At 40.5% G+C, this 19,750-nt stretch overlaps 1 protein-coding gene across 30 annotated transcripts in view; it reads left to right on the top strand.

Moving 5' to 3' along the window:
• Nucleotides 1-19,750, top strand: part of TCF4 (transcription factor 4) — a 386,161-nt gene that overhangs the window by 279,332 nt on the left and 87,079 nt on the right. Inside the window, exon 1 of one of the 30 annotated variants that reach the window (XM_059880883.1) lies at nt 17,186-17,578. The gene's annotated coding sequence lies outside the window, so the exon portion shown is untranslated. 30 annotated transcript variants of the gene reach the window in all.

Below are 19,750 nucleotides of genomic sequence, written 5' to 3'. Positions count from 1 at the left end.
GACATCATATCACTAATATGCCCTCTCAGTTGCCAAATATTTTGGTTGTTAGATTTTTTTTTTTTTTTTGAGAGGATGGTACTCATAAAATCAAGATCGCTCTGTCACAGGAAATGTATTTATAGGCACTGTTTTAAGGCTCTTATTAAAAACAAATCTGGTGATGTGTATCTCTATTGATTCAAACACTAGAAAGAGGCAAATTGTACATACATTATAGTTAGGAAAAAATAGCCTTTTGGAACAACAGGAGAAAGCATTTGAAACCACGGATGCTTACCAGTTCTTCATTTTAGCTTTAAGAAACAGGCAACAAGGTCCGGTTGTATGTGTTCTTGGATGGAGCCAGTTCTATACCATTTTTTAAATTGCCTCGTGCATACACTGGAGAAGCAGATTTTTGTTTATTCTGCAGTGTGTATTGTACTGGCTCTAATTCTACATTCAGCGGCTTTTGATTTGGTGCCAGACATCTTGTGGAGATTGTGTATGCCATGCGTTAATTGTTCAAAATGCCTATCGAAAAGACTTTACATTTCTTGAGTTTCGTTTGTTGTTTGGGGTTTGCGTATCCATGCATTTCTGTGGGGATGTGCTCTGGTGACCAACGTGTGTTTTAACCTAAATGGTTGGAGTTAAGTGTGATCAGCTATTTGTTCCACAAGCTTCCCGCTGAAGACTGCACAGCACTGAATTCCTTCTTTTTTTTTTTTCCCAGTGACAAGTCAATTACTTGTTTAAATTCAGTTTGAACTCTCTGAACTGAGAGAGGCCAGAGGAAGCAGGTTTTCCCTGCGAATAAACAAAAGAAGAAAAATGTAAAATCATTCCAAAACTCTGATTTTAGGTTGTGGAAAGAGTACAATTAAGCATTACAGCAGTTCTGATTTCTTCTTTTTTGAACTGGCAACTACGTATAGGGTTTGCAAAATCAGTTTTCCTCTAACTCCCCAGCAAGGGCAGTAGTATAATCAGTGATATTTTAGAACAAAGAAAAATGTGGATTTTCTGTTACCTTCAGTTATGAAGTGTTTCCATGACCATAGCCCCACAACATATTATTTCCTTCTTTCTGTAAAATATTGAACCTGTCCTGAACTGTGGACTTTGGAAGTCAAAACCTACCAAAAAAAAAAAAAAATCATAGCCCTAGAGCTATCAAAGGCTAAATCTTGAATATAAACTAGAGTGTGATTAAAAAAAAAAAAAAACAGATTAACTCCTCCTCAGGTGAGAGTTTAATGACTTTGACCAACATGAATTGTGTGATTTCTTTTCTCTGTGGATGAGGGGTTTCAATACAAATGAATTCCATTCTCAGCTACATAAAAAATTTGAAAGCACTACTACCTAACTATGGGAGAGAGGATTTTTGCAGAGAAAATCAGTAGTTTCTTTTAAGAGCTCTGAGCATAAGCATCTATCAGATTATTTCGCTATGTCTGTCCTCGTGGACAGCAGGATCAGACGTTACCTGGCCCACCGTAAGTATAGTTTTAGTTCTACATTTTGATTTTTATAACTGCTTACATATTCTTATTCACTGAATAAGAATTTTAATAAGTAAGTATTTGGTCAGATTCCACCTATCTAAAAATAAAGCCATTCCCCAAAGATAAAATTATGGCAAATGAAATTGAAAACAAAAGTGGCGAAATTTCCTCCTAATGGTAATTTAAGATCGCATCATCAGCGCTCGCCAGCGTGTGCATGTGTTAAACGGTATAGAGAAACCTATAATTATTGTAATTGCTCTTTTCGCTTTACACTAACAAGCTTCAAACCATGTTTCAAACTAGTTGTTTTGAAATAGTTATTTGTCAAGTCATCAAATCTCAGAAAGTAAATGGTAATGAGCTTTATATTCTGACTGTTGGTCATAGGATATAGCTTTTCAACTCCATAAAGTTGAGAGAGGAGGACGGTTGTTCATTTTTTTCTGATATCAAGGCCAAAAAATAAAATAATTTCATGATTCCTCGCTAAGATGGAAAAAAAGGAACATTTTTAATTCCCAAATCTCTCAGTTGGGAATATGTTCTTAGGAGAAAGTTTTTCTCTGAATAAGTCAAAATCTCAGCCACCTAAATTGTTTGAAGCTAAAAATCAGGATATGAAGTGTTTAGCTTTTTTTTTTTTTTTCAGGTACCACAGGAAGTGCTAACATAGGAAGCTTAATATCTAAATAGCACCAGTAATAGTATTTTCCAGTGCATTTTACATATCTCCCTTTCTTGGTAAACCTCACAGTTGGTCCTAGTAGCCTCATGCAGGTAGGAACTAGGTTTTAAAGTTTTCAGTAGTATATCGACTATGTAAATTCCATTTAATATTTTTGGAAGCTATTTCATAGACTTACTATTTTCAGAACCATGATTATAAATGAAACTAGCGGGTATAAGTGCATTACTTTAAAAAATGATTGTTTAGCTACTATTACAGAGCAAAAATTTGCTTAGGTGCAAACTAATATAATTTTTCAATTCCCCACTGATTCAAGAAAACAGGACATATCAAAGAGAAAAAAGCATGAAGGAAAAACTTCCTTAAGTGAGCATATTTTGGAGGATGGTTGACAATATAAAGCATTTTAATTTACTAATTGTAAAATAACTATGAAGTTTTTCTTTTTTTCCTTCTGTGCTGATTGCTTATGAGAAAATTGTGTTGATTTTGTTCTGTAGGTTTAAGTTGGTAAAAAAACTCACCAGACACATAATCTTGATATTGTGGCTGCATCTTGTTCTTCTGCCTCTGATTAAATTTCCAAAAAATCGCTGTGTGAGATTCACAGATGCCAGTTTGAACATTACTCTGGGGCTAATTTCGTAGAAAAGATGGGCCAGGTACATATTTGGTTGATTGTATTCAGTCTCTAATATCTGGGGGGTTTGAGCATTTTGAAGGTCGTGCTGCTAATTGCTGAGCATCCTTGGAGCGCTAGGTGATGGCACTGTTTCGAGGAGGATGAGGAGGAAGGGCAGAGGAGCACAGGGGAGAGGGCTTAGGGAGAAAGGCGGCCAGGAGAGGGCTGACAGCTGTTGCAGCCTGTAAATACCTTTCCCACTGATCTGCAGGAAGTCGTGCTGAAGACTCGCTTGTGTCCCGTTCCACTCTAAATGTGGTTTGTATCACGCTCCCTATTTGCGTTTTGTTGTGCTTTGTTGTTGTTTTTTACCTGAGATTGCAATACCACTGCAGAGGCTTGAGAATTAGTGATTTCTTCCTGGTAACTTATTTTGTAAATGGCTTTTAGCAGAGTTTGATTTTAGACGTTGTCCTGTTTCTTTATTCTCAACGTTATGTCAGTGTTTTTAAGCCCACCTGCAACTCCTGTCACTGTGAGGCCACTGAGGGAAAAAAAATGCTTTTGTGTCATTTCTTTAGAATCACTGTGCAGGCTGTATATACGGCCAGCAACCTGCCATCAGGAGATTCATTAAAAAAAATCTTAATATCTAATCCCATGAAGATATATAGATAGGTTGTGACAGTCTTAATAATTGTTGGGATTCAGGTTTACTCTTATCTTAAAAGAAATGCAGGAAGGAAATACTTGTTCTGTATATCAAACAAATACTTATAACTGAGAATCTCAGGACAGACACGCAGAGGACCACCAGGCTCTTTCCCCTTTTTCCTCTAGTATCATCAGTGTTACAAAAGAGCTAATTTTTCACAGTCAATAATTTTAGACTTAAGTCTTTCAGAGTTCGTATGTTTGAGGATTTAAATTAGCCGTTAGCACTTCAAATATAACTCTCAAGTGACATAGGGTAAAGTTATATGTAATAAAGTTTATTGATTACAACAATAAGATTTGGAACTCTGTGTATTTATAAAATGTTTATAATCTATTCAGGAAGTCATCATAGTCCTTAAAAAAAGCAAGTATCTGTATATCAGGAAACACAGGAATAGTCACAAAGCTGAAAGAGCTACTTGTATGAAATAATTATATTTTGAAGTATGAAGTGATCTGCTAAAAAGCTATTCATGGAATTTTCAGAAAACTTCACTCATTGGAGGCTTTTGAACATTTTAGCATCTGTAATAAACTATTTGGCACATTTACTGAATCATCTTACACATACAGATACTATTGCATTTTGTTCAGCAAAACAGATTTATTCTTCTGAAGAACCGTTCTTTAGGTTTGGGGCTTGAAAATGGTTTGAGAATTAGGTGTGACTGCATTTCAACTTTTGAGACTTTCCTTTCTGCAGTGCTGAAGATTTAGGAGTTAGGTTCCAAACTACCACCTTTTATTAACAGATGTATTTATGTCACAATACCATATTCTGATTAGAATTTTTAACATTCACATTGCTGATATTTGGGTCCTTCCATTCCATGTTGCCTCAAGTCCATACTGAGTTGTCTTCAAATTCTTCCTTATTTCTTCAAGAAAGCTGCACGTGTTAATCGGTGCATTTCATTCAAGAGTAACTTGAAAGGGACACCATGCCTATAACATTTTATTTGGGAGAGTATCCTGTTTAAAGGTGGCCCACCCCCAAATGGGGATGAAGAGTGGGCTGCAAGCACCTGGGAAGCCAGGGGTGGGAGGAGTGTAGATGATGGTCTAATTTCAGACTCCACCGAGAAAATGCAGGCTGTGGCACCCTCCAGGGACCTGGAGCTGTGCTTTCCTGGAGACCAAATTACACTCCTCTGAAGAGAGGGCACATGGAGGTAATTGGTAGGACCGAGTGGGGAGAGTTGAATTCCAGCTGCTTCCATTGTAGCTGACCTGAAAATGAATAGGGGATGTTAAGAGTGGAGGCTAACATTTGACTTGGGTCTTTCACCTCCACAAACCTAAGGGTGAGAATTATAGAGTCCTGAATGACTGCACTGATAATGATCCTATTCAAGGGGGAATTGCTACGTTGGGGGAAAAAAAAACTCTCACACCATTTTAAAAATAGTTGATGCATTTACCAACCACAGTCCTGTTACTGTGGCCTCAAGAAAGTTTATCCACAGGATGGAAACACTCCTTGTTTTTATTGCCTGCGTCTTGGGTTCTCACCTCCTTGGGTACCATTTGCTGATGCTCATAATGAAAGACATTTGGAGGGTCCTGGAATCTCATCTCCAAGAAGGGAAGCAAGCAGTGAGCGTCTACGCTCCCTTTTCCCCACGATGTGTGCTTTTCTTTTTTTTTTTAAGGAGAATGGTGCTGTATTACTCAATAGCTTTTCTCACGAATAAAACAAATTAAATTGATGTTACATGCATATTTAAACCCCATCCAGTTAAGTACTGACGTGATTAAAATAATCAAATGTATTACTTAAAAAATTAAAAAGGATAAATTCTGTACCCCATTATTTTATTGACTTTTAAATATAAATTGCAGAAATGTTTACATTCCTGATGGCATTATTAAGCTAAACTGACAAATCAGAGGAAAAAAAGTTGATTGCCCGGCACACTATTATTCCTGCACCTGTTATTACAATCCAGAAGCGGGGCCTCCGCACACAGGAGCCGACGGATGCTGTTTTCTTAGGTCTCCTTTGTGTGACGTGGGGTTGGGACAAACGTTTAACAAGTGTAGCTTCACTTTGTAGTGCCTTTTTGCGTGTTGATGTGATTAAAAGACTACAGTGTTTTTCATGTAGCTTTGAAATTAATATGCAAATAATAGGGGATGGTCGAGCTCTTCTGTACTAACTGCACTAAGCCTCCCTAAGCAGAATGGCGGAGGGTGGGGGTGCGGTATCAGCTTTTTAGTAGACGTTGTTTAAGTATGTGTTTAGTTGCTAAGTCCTGTCCAACTCTTTGTGACCCCATGGACTGTAGCCCGCCAGGCCCCTCTGTCCGTGGGGTTTCTCCAGGCAAGAATACTGAAGTGAGTTGCCATGCCCTCCTCCCAACCCAGGGATCGAACCCAGGTCTCCCACGTTGCAGGCAGATTCTTTACCTTCTGAGCCACCTGGGAAGCCCTATTTATAAGTCTCGCCAACTTTTCATCTCTGCCTTGTGAATCTGTAAGGGAAAAGAAAGGAAGAAGAGGGGCATATCAAATTGATTTAGGTAGGGTTGCAGATCTGAGCTGAAAATCCTTGAGAATTTTCTTTTCTTGTTATATATTGGCCAGGAGCTTGGTAGACTTTGAGTCAGTGTTTCAAACCATTGTCAGTAGTTTGGTTTGAAATATGTGTTTTTCTTTAGTTTATTTCCTCCTCCTCTTCATCATGCAGAATCATTTTTCAGACATCTGAGTATAGGTGGCAATGATTGTTGGTGAATATGATTCTAGAATTTTTTGGGTGTTCATTGTCCACAATTAACTTCACAGAGAAATCTAAACTTCCTGAGGCCAGTAGAATAAATAATGCCCTATTCTATTTTTTTTTCTTTTTTAGGTTATTTGAGAATGTCATTATGTTCCTAGAAATGTAATAACATTAGATTTGGACTGAGATAGTTTGAGTTTGTAAAGAAGCGGTTAAAATGCCATTATATCCTCCTGGAAGATACTAATCACACTGTTCATATGAGTTCAGATTTTGTCCTGTGTAGTAATTTAAATTCCTAGGTTTTAATAACACTTAATGTGTAGCATGGATCCCACTTAATCTCCCTCCTGGCTTCACAGCAAAATGTTTACATGAGTGAACTCTCAATTTTTGTATCAGCTATTTAACTTCTGTCTTTCCAGAGTTAATACTATTTCCATAATTAAGCATATTCAACAGTTAGTTCCATCAGAGTATCTTTAAGATGCTGTTCTTGTCTTTTTTCAAAGCCATCTGTTGGCGAGGTCAGCAGAGAAATGGGGGCCTGGTTTTATTTTAAGGCAAGTAAGTTATTACTCTACTATTGTATTAGACATTAAGCTTCAGAGAGAGTAAAAGATAAAATTCCATCATATTTTCCATCAGTTTGTTACATTTGCAGCAGAAATGTGTGCCCAAATTGGTTATTTTCAACTCATGACAGCTGTGATATTTAAAATGATCACAGCTGTTGTGACTTAAAATTGATTTTTCTATTAACACCTGAGAAAAAGACCTGTGCTGTATTAGAAACTTAAATAAGGTAACTGTAAAATTAGATATGTTGATGTGAATCGGGTAATCGTCCTTCCCAGAGGTTGCAAAGTGCAGCAAACCTCTTGCATGCTTGCAGGGAATGAGCTGAAACTGCTCGAAATAGATGCGTGATTGTTAAATGCATTTACCTTTCAAAGAATTCATGTAATAGCAGATCTTCTTGGCCCAACTTCCAGCGTCAGTTGCTAATAAAACCTTTAAGGATTCAGTTGACTTAATTAAACTCCAGAAGGATGACTTACATGAATCATTATGAGATCCTAACCTCTCAACTTTGTTTTTTTTCCACCTTTCAGCTATGACACTGAAAAATGCAAACCCACACTAAGTTGTTCCTTATGGAGGAAGTTTTGGTTTTATGACCTTTTTTCTCCATTGTTTTTAAACTATGAAAAAAAGAAAAACAGATGAAAAAGGAGAAACAAATTATGCCTAAGCAAATTATTCCTAGGCTAGCACTTGTCTGGGGAATCTGTCATACATTTTTTCAGGATCCCTTGACAGATCTGTTTTAACCTGATTTAGAAAGAGATGGTGCGTCCTTCATGTGTTTGGCTGAGCTATGTTGATGGTGACCTTCTCAGGACACTCAGTGTTGGAATCTTGAATGTGTTAGGGTATCAGTCACCTATTTAACAATAACCTAGGCAAGTTTAGGTATTGGGATAGTTTCACATTTTGAAGTGGATGATATGGTGTATAAAATATGTAGCTGGCCTGATGCGGGATTATTTATAGATAATCGTGCCTTCTCAGATGCATTGCCAATAGGGAGCTATGTAGATTAAACTCCTTGGCTGGTCCTAGGCTTTTTACCTGTGTAACTCAATCAGAATTGAAAGCATGACAACCTTTATGATGATAAATGTATGGTCAGATCAGAGAAAGGACGGATGGATGGGTGGATAGATGGATAGATGACATAACTAGACAGTAATAGATAATCCCAATTATTTTATTACTCAACTTGCTTATTCATCAAAAATTTACATACACTGTATTATTTTGATTGTTGTTTAGAATACATTTGTGGAAAATAATAAACATTTCCCATCACATAATCAAATCACAGTACAGATGGTTCCAAAAGTTCTAGAATGAACATAGGTTATTTGTTTCCCGGTAATAAGCTAGGACAGATGAGCACCACAAGATCAAAAGATAAACATGTCACTTACGAAGTGATCAGGAATACAAGTGGGTATTTTCTTGTTTGACTGAAGGAAGATACTTCTAGCGAGGACCATTGTTTCTGTGAAGATTTATGAAAATGGAAGTGGATATTCAACATACTCTGATTGCAGATAGATATCTTTGGGGAGCGTGGCACGCCCCCCCAGGGGACATGGGGCAGTATCTGGAAAACTTGTGATTGTCCCCACAGCAGGAGTGGAGTGAGGGCTTGCGCCTGTCGCTCGTGGGTAGAAGCCAGCGGCGCTGTCCATCACCCCGTAGTGCGGAGGGCAGCCCCTGCTCATGCCGAGGTGGAGAAGTCCTGCTTCACAAGTCGTGTATCTGGATCTGAGTAATTAATTCCCGGCGTGCTGAACCTCCTTACGAATGATGGTAGCTTCCTTTTCTTTTTTCTTCTTCCTTTCCTTTCTTCTCTTCTCTTTTCCTTTTTTTCTCAAACAGTTCTCTCTTCTCTAGAATAACGCACTACAGTATTACCCAGGTATTTTCATTATGTACCATTGAAAATGCGAAATTTTATTTCCGATGTTGTAAATATAGTACATTATTTGCGAATCAACTGGAATGACTTCCAAACAACTGTTAAGATATGTTGAGTCAATAAGGTATATTTCTCCATACCCTGAACATATATTGATATCTTACTTTTCAAAATACCTTGAATTATCTCGTAGTATAACCATTGGTTTATTGGACTCATCCAAAAGGAAAACATTTTTACCATGAATTTTTTTCTGCAGAACATAAAAAGGAAATAAATAAGCATAAAGAAACTAATAAAGTTGAGTATTTTGGCAATAAGGATATTTTTGCATCATTAACCAGGTCCTCTGGACCAAGGAAAGTTTAAAGATGAAAACCAACATTAAAGACTTTCTGTTCAGCTTTCCCAATAGCACAGCTTCTTTCTCCACCCACAACTGGGATCTCTCTCCCTGCCACTGCTGTGCTTCCATCAGTGTTGGATAACTCTTGGCAGTGATTTGGAAGTGATTTTAAAACCTTGGTTGCCTTCCCTAGCATCCTGGGGAGGAAGGTGGCGGTATCTGGTGGCAGAGTCTTACCCGTGCCAACTTGTGGGACCCAGAAGCACACCATGCGTCTTAGACGCCAAGGTGTGGAGAGAGCTGCCAGGTCTGACGGTAACTGCTGCTGCTCTTCAGTTTCCTCCACATGCCATGCAGGGCTCTCCAGGGCTCCAGAAAGTCGGGGTGGCAGCCATTGGGGTGGCAGCTCTGATTGCAAGTCTGTCTTTGGTGTAGGATATGCTCTCAGTTGGGCTTCCCTGGTGACTCAGTGGTAAAGAATCCACCTGCCAATGCAGGAGACTGGGGTTCAATCACTGGGTCGGGAAGATCCCCTGGAGAAGGAAGTGGCAATCCACTCCAGTGTTCTTGCCTGGGAAACCCCGTGGACAGAGGAGCCTGGCGGGCTGCAGTCCATGGGGTCGCGAAAGAGTTGGACACAACTTAGTGACTAAACGACAGAGAACGACAACAACACGCTTCTACCGATCACCCAGCCCATTGGCTGCTCCATTTCAATTATACCTCACGCATATCCTCCGACTCTGCACTGAGAACCTTCCTGTTCCCTAACTAGCTCAGTGCAGCACAGTTCTGTAAAATCACACTGATGCCTTTGGGTTTTACTGTGTCTGTCAGAACTGAAGCTGTTTTATGAGATCACCCTAAGTTTACATTTATTTTGGTGGCGTTTCTATTTTTTATTGCATAGAGTTGACTGTGTTCAAAGTGAACAGCGGAAAAGAAAATGTGTAAATCTGTTTATGTGTATGTCAGGCAAGACATAAAGATGAGCATTTTTGATGATCATTTCATTGATTTGGGTGTTTCTGGGAGATAGTAATTTTTTTAATTGCAAATTTGCTTTAAGTTAGAGCTCTTTGAAAAAGCATGGATCTTTTACTTTTGATCCATCACCGATTATCTGTGTTGGACTCTCAATATTCTGTTCAAGTTTCATTCTCTGAATATTCTTAGAATTACAACTTGCCTATGCATTGGTTTTGGAATGTTATTCAGAGAGCCTGCTTTTGTGGTATTTGTCAGATATGTATGGAGTCTAAAAATCAGTCTTACTGTGAATTTCTGTAATTACTAGGAAAGTGGTTTACAGCTGAAATAAGGCTTTCAGTAAATACTTCATTGTAGTGGTAATTAATATTTAATACAGCACACATGCAAGCCTCAATTCTTTCTGATTGCTTTCTCAAACACCTTCCAATTTAATCCTTCCTGCATCTCAGTAACGTAAATGGTCCAAATGTTGTTAACCCAGTTTGCAGTCTGGGTGGAAAAGTCGGTTCCTCAGCGACACTAGCCGAATTTCATGTGCTCGGAAGTCGTGTGTGGCGGTCAGTGGCTGCTGTTTTGGACAGCACAGATACAGAACGTTTGCGTCATTGGAGAAGGTTCCTTTGGACACTGCTGGTCTGGGAAATGATAGTGTTACAGGATTAACTCACTTGCTCAAGATCACATGGATTATAACAGAACTAGAGGTACCTCGGCTATGTATTTCAGTGTTTTTATGAATTTTCATAGCTTTATGCTCAGCACACATCTGAAGTTAAGAATGGATCTTTTAGTGCTACCTAACATTTTAGTGAATGTGCATATCATCTGTGTTTATCTTTTTTTAATTTAAAGTTTTATATTTAAAATGGATAACCAGCAAGGACCTACGGTATAGCACATGGAACTCGGCTCAATGCTATGTGGCAGCCTAGAAGAGAGGGGAGTTTGGGGAGAATGGTTACTTGTATATGTATGGCCGAGTCCCTTCACTGTTCATCTGAAACTATCGCAATGTTGTTTATCAATCGTCTGTATCCCAATGCAAAATAAAAAGTTTAAAAGAAATTTAAAAAATAAATTTAAAGCTTAATATAAAGAAACTTTTTGAAGGATACTGCCCTTTGCCTGGGATACTGCCCTTTGTCTGTCTGCACACAGTCGGACCTTGAATCACCCTTCTCTGAATAAGAGGTTCTCCATGAGAGGGACTGTGTCTTAATGCATCTTTATATACTTGTTACCATACTGTGAACAACCAAGAAGTGTTTACACGGCCAAATGAATGAGCCACCCATGTACCAGACATGCCTGTGCCTGTATATACAGTTAGGCAAGACTCTTACATAGCATGTTGCCTGAGAGCTGACCTCTGCGGAATTTAGAGAACTCAGACCTTTGCTCTGGCTATTCTAATACAAAGTAGAATTTTATTAAAAGAAAAATAATCATGTGTATTTATTCATATAATCCAAATACATCTTCATAATAAGTGAAAAAGTCTGTACGTCTCATCCCTTAACACTCATTTAGTCCCTAACTTGATTTCATGGTTTTGAAGTCTTCATATCTTCCAGACAGACTTTCAGTCATTTAGATAGGGCAGGTTCAAAGATTAACATGTGGACTGCTTAAATAATATTTCTTGAACAAACCAGTATGTATTGAAAGCTTTTATTTAATGTTGTGTTTCTTAAGATTCCTCCAATCCACCATAGCCCAGTAGGATATCTTTGGTAGAATGAATGAAAGAATAAAAATGTCTCTTTTTATTCCTTTGCATCATTAAGTTGGAGAAATGGGAGTGTTGGTGGTAGGATGACCACCTTCATTCAGTGTGCGCATTCAGAATTGTGTGGACTACTCTTCAGTTATGTCCATGTATAATAGTGGGCTAGCCCTAGGGTGTTATAAAGCACGGGAATGGGGGTTTGTGACTTATACCTGTACTCTATTCATAGATGAGATGATTGCAGATTGTCCCATCCTCCTCTTGTTGGAAGCACCAGGAGCCTGTATAGTGGCATGTCCTGGCTGATGCTTTGTCCTTGAACTTCTGATGGTAACACAAGCCATCATTCCTCTTGGTAATGATTGTGGTATTGAGAGGCATTTGTGTTCTGTGCACTCTTTCAGCTGGTACCATGTTTAGTTCCTGTTATGCAAATATGGCTTTAAACTTAGAAATTCCAATTTGCATTAATATTTTGGTTTCATATAGCTAGCTATTGCATTTCACAAACAAGTGCATTTTAATGAGTATTGGCAGAATGTAGAAAAAATGTTATTCATTAAATTCTATTGTAGAAAATGCAGTCGTTGGTTGCCAGAATCATTAAGACAAAATATAATGTGTGTTGAGGCCACAGGATATTCCTCTTCAAGAATGTTTGACCCTTATGGCATTCAGTACTATTCTTACATCCATAGAAGATGGGGGGTTGTTACTGTAAAATAGAAGCCAGGGTACCACTGACATTTGGGTTTATTTTTAAAATGTAAGCATACTTTGTTGTTTTTTTTTTTATATTTGCCATAAGACCATAGGGAATTCACCTCTAAGTTAATGGGAAGGACTTTAAAAGTCATAAACACCAAGTCGTAAAGTAGTGTCTTACATTTTGACGTTCACCCCTAAAATGGGTTTTTTGCAGTTTTATTATTATTATTTCCCTTCCTGAGATTTTTATAAAAATTCAGAACGGTAGGCATAAAATTTTGTGATGGGCAATATGTGGGAAAAATAAAAATTTTGCAACTGGATTTTCAGAAACGAACTATTCTAACACATGGACCTTTAAATGCTGCTGTCGTGTTGCCATAGCTTGTGGCCCCTAATTATAATGAGCTTTTTTGGTGGTGTTATGGCAGTTGTTTTTTTTCCTCCCCAGTCTTCAACTCACTTTTCCCAGAAGGAGAGTTCCAAGCCTTTGAAAATTCTCATGATTTTGCAAATCCACTCTATTTTTGTCTAGAATACAGGAAAGTTAAAACTGTGGCTGGTATGATGCCATGTTTTGAATCCAATTTTAAAGCAACCCTTTGCAACCCGGGGAGGGGAGCTGACATCTTTGTATCTGTAATGAAGATAATTATACCTGCAAGGTGACATCACTCTCGAAGTAACAAATGCAGTCGAAAACTGAGTCTCTGGTCCTCTCTGAATTCTGTAGACCACTTTTGGCATTTAACACTAAACTCCTCTTTCATGCTTGTCGTTTGAGAAGTTGCTTTCAGATGAATTTACTAAAGCTGACTGACACAGGGTTAAATTAATTCTTTTCTTTATTACTCAAAGTGATACAGACCTTTCTTGGACTAATGTAGCTTAATTAGTGGTCAATTAAAACTGAACATTGCTGAATTGAAGTTCTTTGATCAAACTCCCTGGCATGAGTTCTCTTTCTTTAACTAGCCACCATCTTGAATTCATTTGGAATCAGTAGTATAAACAAGTTTAAAACTGGTTCTTTTATAAGAAAGTCAGCAGGCTTGTATAGCTGTGGTTTCTTTTTTTACTTCTGTAGGCGGCAATTCAAAGGCATGCTAAATGAAAACAGTACTACACCCTAAAAAAATACATTTTTAAAAGTAACACTAAGTAGTCAGAAAACAGTCAGTACCCCCACCTCTTTATTCTAGACAGAAGATAAATTTCCCAATTTCGGTGGTTAATTTTGTCATCATGAAGAGGACTAAAAGAAAGCTCCCGGTCCTCACAAAGTCCACAGTGAAACAAACAACAAGCAAAAATCAAGCTGTGACTTGGGAGGAAGATGGTTCAGGCACCATTACAACATATATGCAGAGATTTGACCTAAATTTAGTGTTTATTTCCTACAGGAGAGTATTTCCTCTCTTTGCCTTTGGAGTGGAGAAATCAGATAGTTTTTGTCACTTACCTGTTGATTTCACCATTTCTTTGCCGGGCCTGTTGTTATCAATGAGAACTGGTGGTGTGGTGGTATTTCCTACTGATTGCCAGGTTGAAACACACGTTGCTTTTCTTAGAATTTGGGTGCAATTTTTAAGAAAAGAAAACAAAAGAGGGATGTGGGGGAGCCAGGAATTGGGACAGGAGAGAATCACTAAATATTTGTAAGTAGATCAGCCTCTCTGGCAGGCTGCGGTCCATAGGGTTGCAGAGTCAAACAGGACTGAAGAGACTTAGCACACGCGCGCGTGTCTTAATATTTAACATGCCTGTGTTGTTCTAGTGGAAACATAAATCGATACCATTCCGTAATCCCAGTTGTGGAAAGCCTCAGAGCCTAAAAATAACAGAGCTGGCATTCCATTAGTGCTATATATTTTAAAGTATTAATTAAAACTGGCACTTTTGTGCTGGAAATAAAAGTAATAGATTAGGTTTAAATAGAGCATTTGAGCAGTCTGGAATGGCTTCTTTTAAGTTCTGAGGTTTTCACAGAGGAGAAAAGTACAGGGAAGTTTTGGAAGTGGCCATGTCATGTTTTTCCCCATAAATGACAAAATTTTTATAGTTCTCATTATTTATATCCCAAAATTACAGTTATAACCAATAATTAAGATAAAAATTTCATCACTTGACAGAAAGAGGAATTGTTTTGAGTCCTTGTGCCTTTCAGCCCTCTCTTGTGCTCTCTCCCTAAAGGGCTGATTAGAATGTAATAATTGGGGATGATAGCGGGAGGAAAAGGACAATTCCATTTAATTAAAGATAATTTATTTTACTTTAAATCGGTGATGTCCCACATGAATAAGAGTAGATTTAGCAGATAGGTTTATTAATGGGCACTGACACCGCGGTTGACAGAGAAAGCAAACATTTTCTTGCGGTGTTGTTTTTATTGTGTCTCTGCACCTGATAGGGGCTGTCATCTGACTTACAGAGCTGTAGGCTTCTCCCCCACATACGCAATTACTGGTTTATCAGGGAAACCCGCTTGAGCCTCTTCTGAGTTTAAAAAAAAAAAATGAGGCCAGGAGCTGGAAAAGCTGCTGAAATTCTCAGGACTCCCATTGGAAATGCCATCTCCTCCAGTGACATTTTCTTGACTGATCTTTGAAATAATCTGGTTCTCAGATACCAGGGTAACTTCAGCATTTTGAATGAAGAGTGTCAGATTTCTGTTGGTCTGGGCAAGGTGCTTGCATGAATATTCCTTTAAGAGAACAGGTAGCTTGCACACCATAGATATGAAAAGTACCACAGAGTGGTCATTTGCACTGCGTAGGTTCATCTGTGAGACACGATACCGTGGGGAAAGTGAGGTCCTCGTGTCATAGTTTTATTGTTGTCTCATGCATTGCAAATAGATCCTGGAAAGTAGGGAAATGTTTTAAGGTTAGAAAGCGGATTCTGACAATGCATGGCACTTTTTCCACATCGTCTTCTCAGCCTGTGACGGTGTTTTAAATGGAATACCTCCAGCAACACTGTGTTCGTAATTCAGTAAATCCTAAAGTACTTTATGCTTCAAGCAAACTGCATTGTTTTCCAGTTTTTACTTGATCTTTCATGCTGTTGTATTTACCCCTCTTGCCCTCATATCACATTCCTGTGCTTTTATCTCTGTCTTCTCTTGTTCAGTCGTTTCTGGGCCCCTGCCTGGTACGTTTCATTCATTTGTCTTCTCGGAATGAAATCCAGGTCCCTTGGCCACTTCTTTCTTCCGGGGCTTCTTTCTGTCCAGAGCTCCCATGCACATCAGCCCTCTGGTTTTCCTCACATTCATTTATTTTTCTACCTGTTGCCCTCCTTTTTCTCTGCAGTTCCTGTAGGCTGGTTTCCTTGTCTCACCTCCTCAGATTTCAGCACCTTGTCTTTCTAGCTTGATTTCAAAAATGAGTTCTATCATAATTATGTTTTCAAAATGAAGGGAAGGAATGAGGTTTTTCTGTCTTTTTTGGAGGTAAAGATCATGGTGATTCGAATCTTTCTTCAGTTTTAAGCCAGATGGATTTATTTTACCCTGTTCTGCCATTTTACTATTCCAAATGGATGTTAGATCAGGGGTGGTGTTACTCAAGGATTAATATTCATCAAGTCTTGATTGCATTAACCTTCCTTCTCCTCAGCCAAAGCATCTTATTCCTGTTTTTGTCCACATAATTGGTTGGTTTTAATAACCTGATCGCTCCAGCCTTGTTTTACTCTGATTCCCTGTCTCTTTTATCCATCTCTTTTTAAAATCATTCTGGCATACCTCGCTTTACCTTTTATCTTTTCTTCTTCTATAATTATTATTGAAAGCATGATAGCTTTCCCCAAATTCTGCTAACAAATAATACTAGAAAAGAGGAAATTTGCATGTAATGGTTTTTTGTTTAGCATTGGGGAATTCTACTTGGATTTTGAAATTCTACTAACTTTTTCCCCCAAGTTGTATAGTCATGATTCTGAGTAATGGGGAGAGGAAGGCCAGTGTTCAAGACTGATCCTTAATTAAAGGTAAAACCCCTACATATCCATATTGGTGAGGGAGAACGGTCCTAGATTTGCAGTGGGTAAACTCAGTTGTCCTTGTTGGTTTGTAGACTGACTGGTTCAGGGCTCTGTGTGTGTGTGTGTGTCTGTCTGTCTCTGTCTGTCTGTCTACTGGAAGTTGGGGAGGGTAGAGGGCAATCAGTGTGGCTTGCCACTGTTACTGTCAGCGCCTCCTGCTGGCCTGGAAAGAAAAAGGTACTTGGCTCACAGTGAAGACCTGTCCTTCCTGACCCAGGCTGGGTGTGGGGATGAGATGGTTCCTCTCTCCTGTCCCATTTTCAAACTGTTTTCCTTCCTTTCTGTCTGTTCTGTCTTTCTCCAGCAGTAATTTCACTTGTCGTTTCCAGACACCTTCAGCCTCTGACTCTCCCTGTCCTCCTCCACTTCCCTGCTCTCACAGGACCCCATTCCTTGGGAGCCCATCCTTCTGCACTGCAGTCATCTAGATGAAATGCTCTGGTTAGCTTGCCTCTCCCGAGGACCTTCTGTGTCCTTTGGAAAATGTCACACATGTTGAAAAATACATACAGGAAAGGACAGCTCCCCTACCCCAAACCAGGAACCCCCCCACTTCTATTCTGGAAAGCAGACTTCCAGGGCGAGCAGCCTGCTGTATTCCCTGGAGGTGACAGGAACTGGGAGTGGCTGGGGGAGGCTGCTGTACGGGGTCCAGATGCAGCCCCAGCCGAGGGGAAGCCTGGCGCTTGGTCATCCGGGTGGCAGGCCCACCTCCCCTGCTCCATGCCCTCCCCCCAGCCTCACCCTGGGCCCTCCCACCCCGAGGCGAGCCCCAGGCCTCGCAGCAGATGTCTGCGGGCCCGACTCTCCTGAATCCAGCATGAAGTTCCCTCTCTCCCTCCCGTTAGGAACTCTGTGCTGTGGCCCTGCTTGCTCCTTGTCTGTCAGATCGCACTTCTGATGCTGTCAGCCATGTCTGACCAATCAGCAAACAACACCACAGGATGAAATTTAAACAAGGCAGATGCTCAGATACAGGGTTATGTTGACTGGACCTCCAAGGGAAGGCAGAGGTAAGGTCAGAGTCTCCCCCAGTGGGTCTCCCGAGCCTGCCTGATTGGACACCGTGGAGCCCCACTCTGCTGCTTTGGCTTGTATGTCACCCACTTGCTTTGCGCTGCTCCTTTCTCCCCCTGCCACTCACCAGAGCTTTCGTTTTCAGCTGCGGCCCCCCGTTCCCTTCCTGCCCTTCGTTGATTCGCTGCCTTTGCTCTTGGATTGGTGCTGAGTGGTATCACGGATGATGCTAGGTTGCCTCTAGGCTGAGGGTCCTTGGCGAGCACCACCGTGTTCAGGGTTTCCGTGGTCACACTTGGAGGAGGAGAGGTCTGCTGAGAATCTGGGCAAAGGGATGGGATTGATCGACCTGATGTATTTTCCCTCTGGGACAGTGGAATTTATCATTGGATTACAACCAGGGTTTTCTTTCTTCCCATGGAGATGCATGGAATTGTAAATGGAGTTTAAATCATCTTTGGGGTGGGGGGTGTTTTAATTAGAAAAGATAGAAATAGGTACGACCTAAATGAGGGTGAATCAGCCAGTTCTTGAGAATTGGGGAAATGAAAAAGAAAATTGGTAATTGCACCCCCCCCTTACGGTTGGTGTGGTTGGCTTACAGGGTCAGACTGCTCACAAAAGACGTAGGTTCTATCATCTTACTCTTCTGTTTCAAAGCAGTCAGTTGGTCCATTTTATAACGTAGAATGTTTACAGGGTTCTGTGTCCCTTAGTCCCATCTGGAAAATATTTAAACTTCATAAGATCTGTAAGACTAAAATATCACATATAATGGGATAGGCAGAAGGAAGGAAAATGAGACCCATTGCGTGTGTTTAGAGTAAGTTAGTTGTTTGTTCAGAAGCGGCTGCTAGGAGAATTGGAACAAATAGCTCGTGTGCGGTGACTGGTGGGGTCCAGGGCTGTACATTTCACCACAGAATGAGCCTCGGTTTGTAAAACTGACATTCTGTTGTGACTTCTAAATCCAAACAAATCTCTGCAAATTTCTGCCCGATCAAGTTAATAAGAAAATATATACATGCAGGGGCGAGAGCCCTGTGCTACTTGCGGCTCTGTCAGTGTCGGTGGAAATAAGAGACGTTTTTTGTACCTACTGTATTACATTCAACCAGCAATTGCCAGGACCTCCAGCTCAGCAGGTTTTCTGGATTTCTTTTTTTCCCCCTTTGACAAGAACAATGGGATGCAAAAAAAAAAAAAGCTTCGGAAAAGGAGCTGGGCAGATTTCTTCTAATTGCCTGGTAATTGGGAAGTGGTTTTCCTTTCTCACTATCTTCCTTGCAGGATGAGAGCAAGGCAGATGTGGCATCGTGGGAACAGCCTCCTCCAGGCCGGATGTGCGCTGGGACCGGGGAGGTGGGTCCCTGCTCACAGGCCTGTGATCTGCCTCACACCTGTGCTCATTTCATCCCCCTGATCGATGACCTGGTATTAACCCAGAGCGACCTTTCACCTTGGCCTGCTCTCTGGGCCCAGCCCTTGGCTGGCCGGCCCGCGTTTCCCCGAGATTCACAGGTGGTTACTGGGGGCGCCGTACACTTGTTTTTCGTGGTGCTCAGTGCACTTAGCAGCCCGGCAAGACCTGCAATTTCATCCCTCTCAAGGGGCCGAGCAGGGGTTGGGAAGGGGGGGCGCGGGCCGGGCAGCCAGAGAGGTTGCCGTTTGCATGTGCGTTTCTATTTTGTGGCTCATCTGGTATCAATTACCATTTGATGGCAACGCCAGGCCCGAGGCCCTTTGCATGTTTGTCCTGTGAGAAAGATCTGGAAGAACCGACATCTGGTTTTGATCGCAGCAATTGCAGGTTGATAGAATGAATGCAGGGGTGAGGTGGGTGGGTTTCCCTTCCGGCCCTTTCCACTCCGGGTTGCTAATGTGCTTCGCTTGTGGAACTGGTCTTTTCATCATCCAGCCCCTCCCCACTTTCCCCTCCCCACCTCCCTACCACTTTGCATTCCTGGCCCCGGCCGCCTCTGTACTTCCCTGGCCCCGCCAGAAACATGTGGCCCACATTAAGGACCTTAAATTAAAACAAACAACAACAACAACAAAAATTGTGTCCTGCCACCCCCCCCCCCCCCCCGCCCCACACACACACACACTTCTGTTAAAATCCCAGAGCAGATCAGCCTGTGGAGGTGATCAGAATTCTACTAAAGTTC

This window comes from Bos taurus, chromosome 24, assembly GCF_002263795.3.
Source record: "Bos taurus isolate L1 Dominette 01449 registration number 42190680 breed Hereford chromosome 24, ARS-UCD2.0, whole genome shotgun sequence".
NCBI lineage: Eukaryota > Metazoa > Chordata > Mammalia > Artiodactyla > Bovidae > Bos > Bos taurus.
Note: the sequence above shows the minus strand (reverse complement) of the source record. Positions and strands in the feature narration are given on the sequence as shown.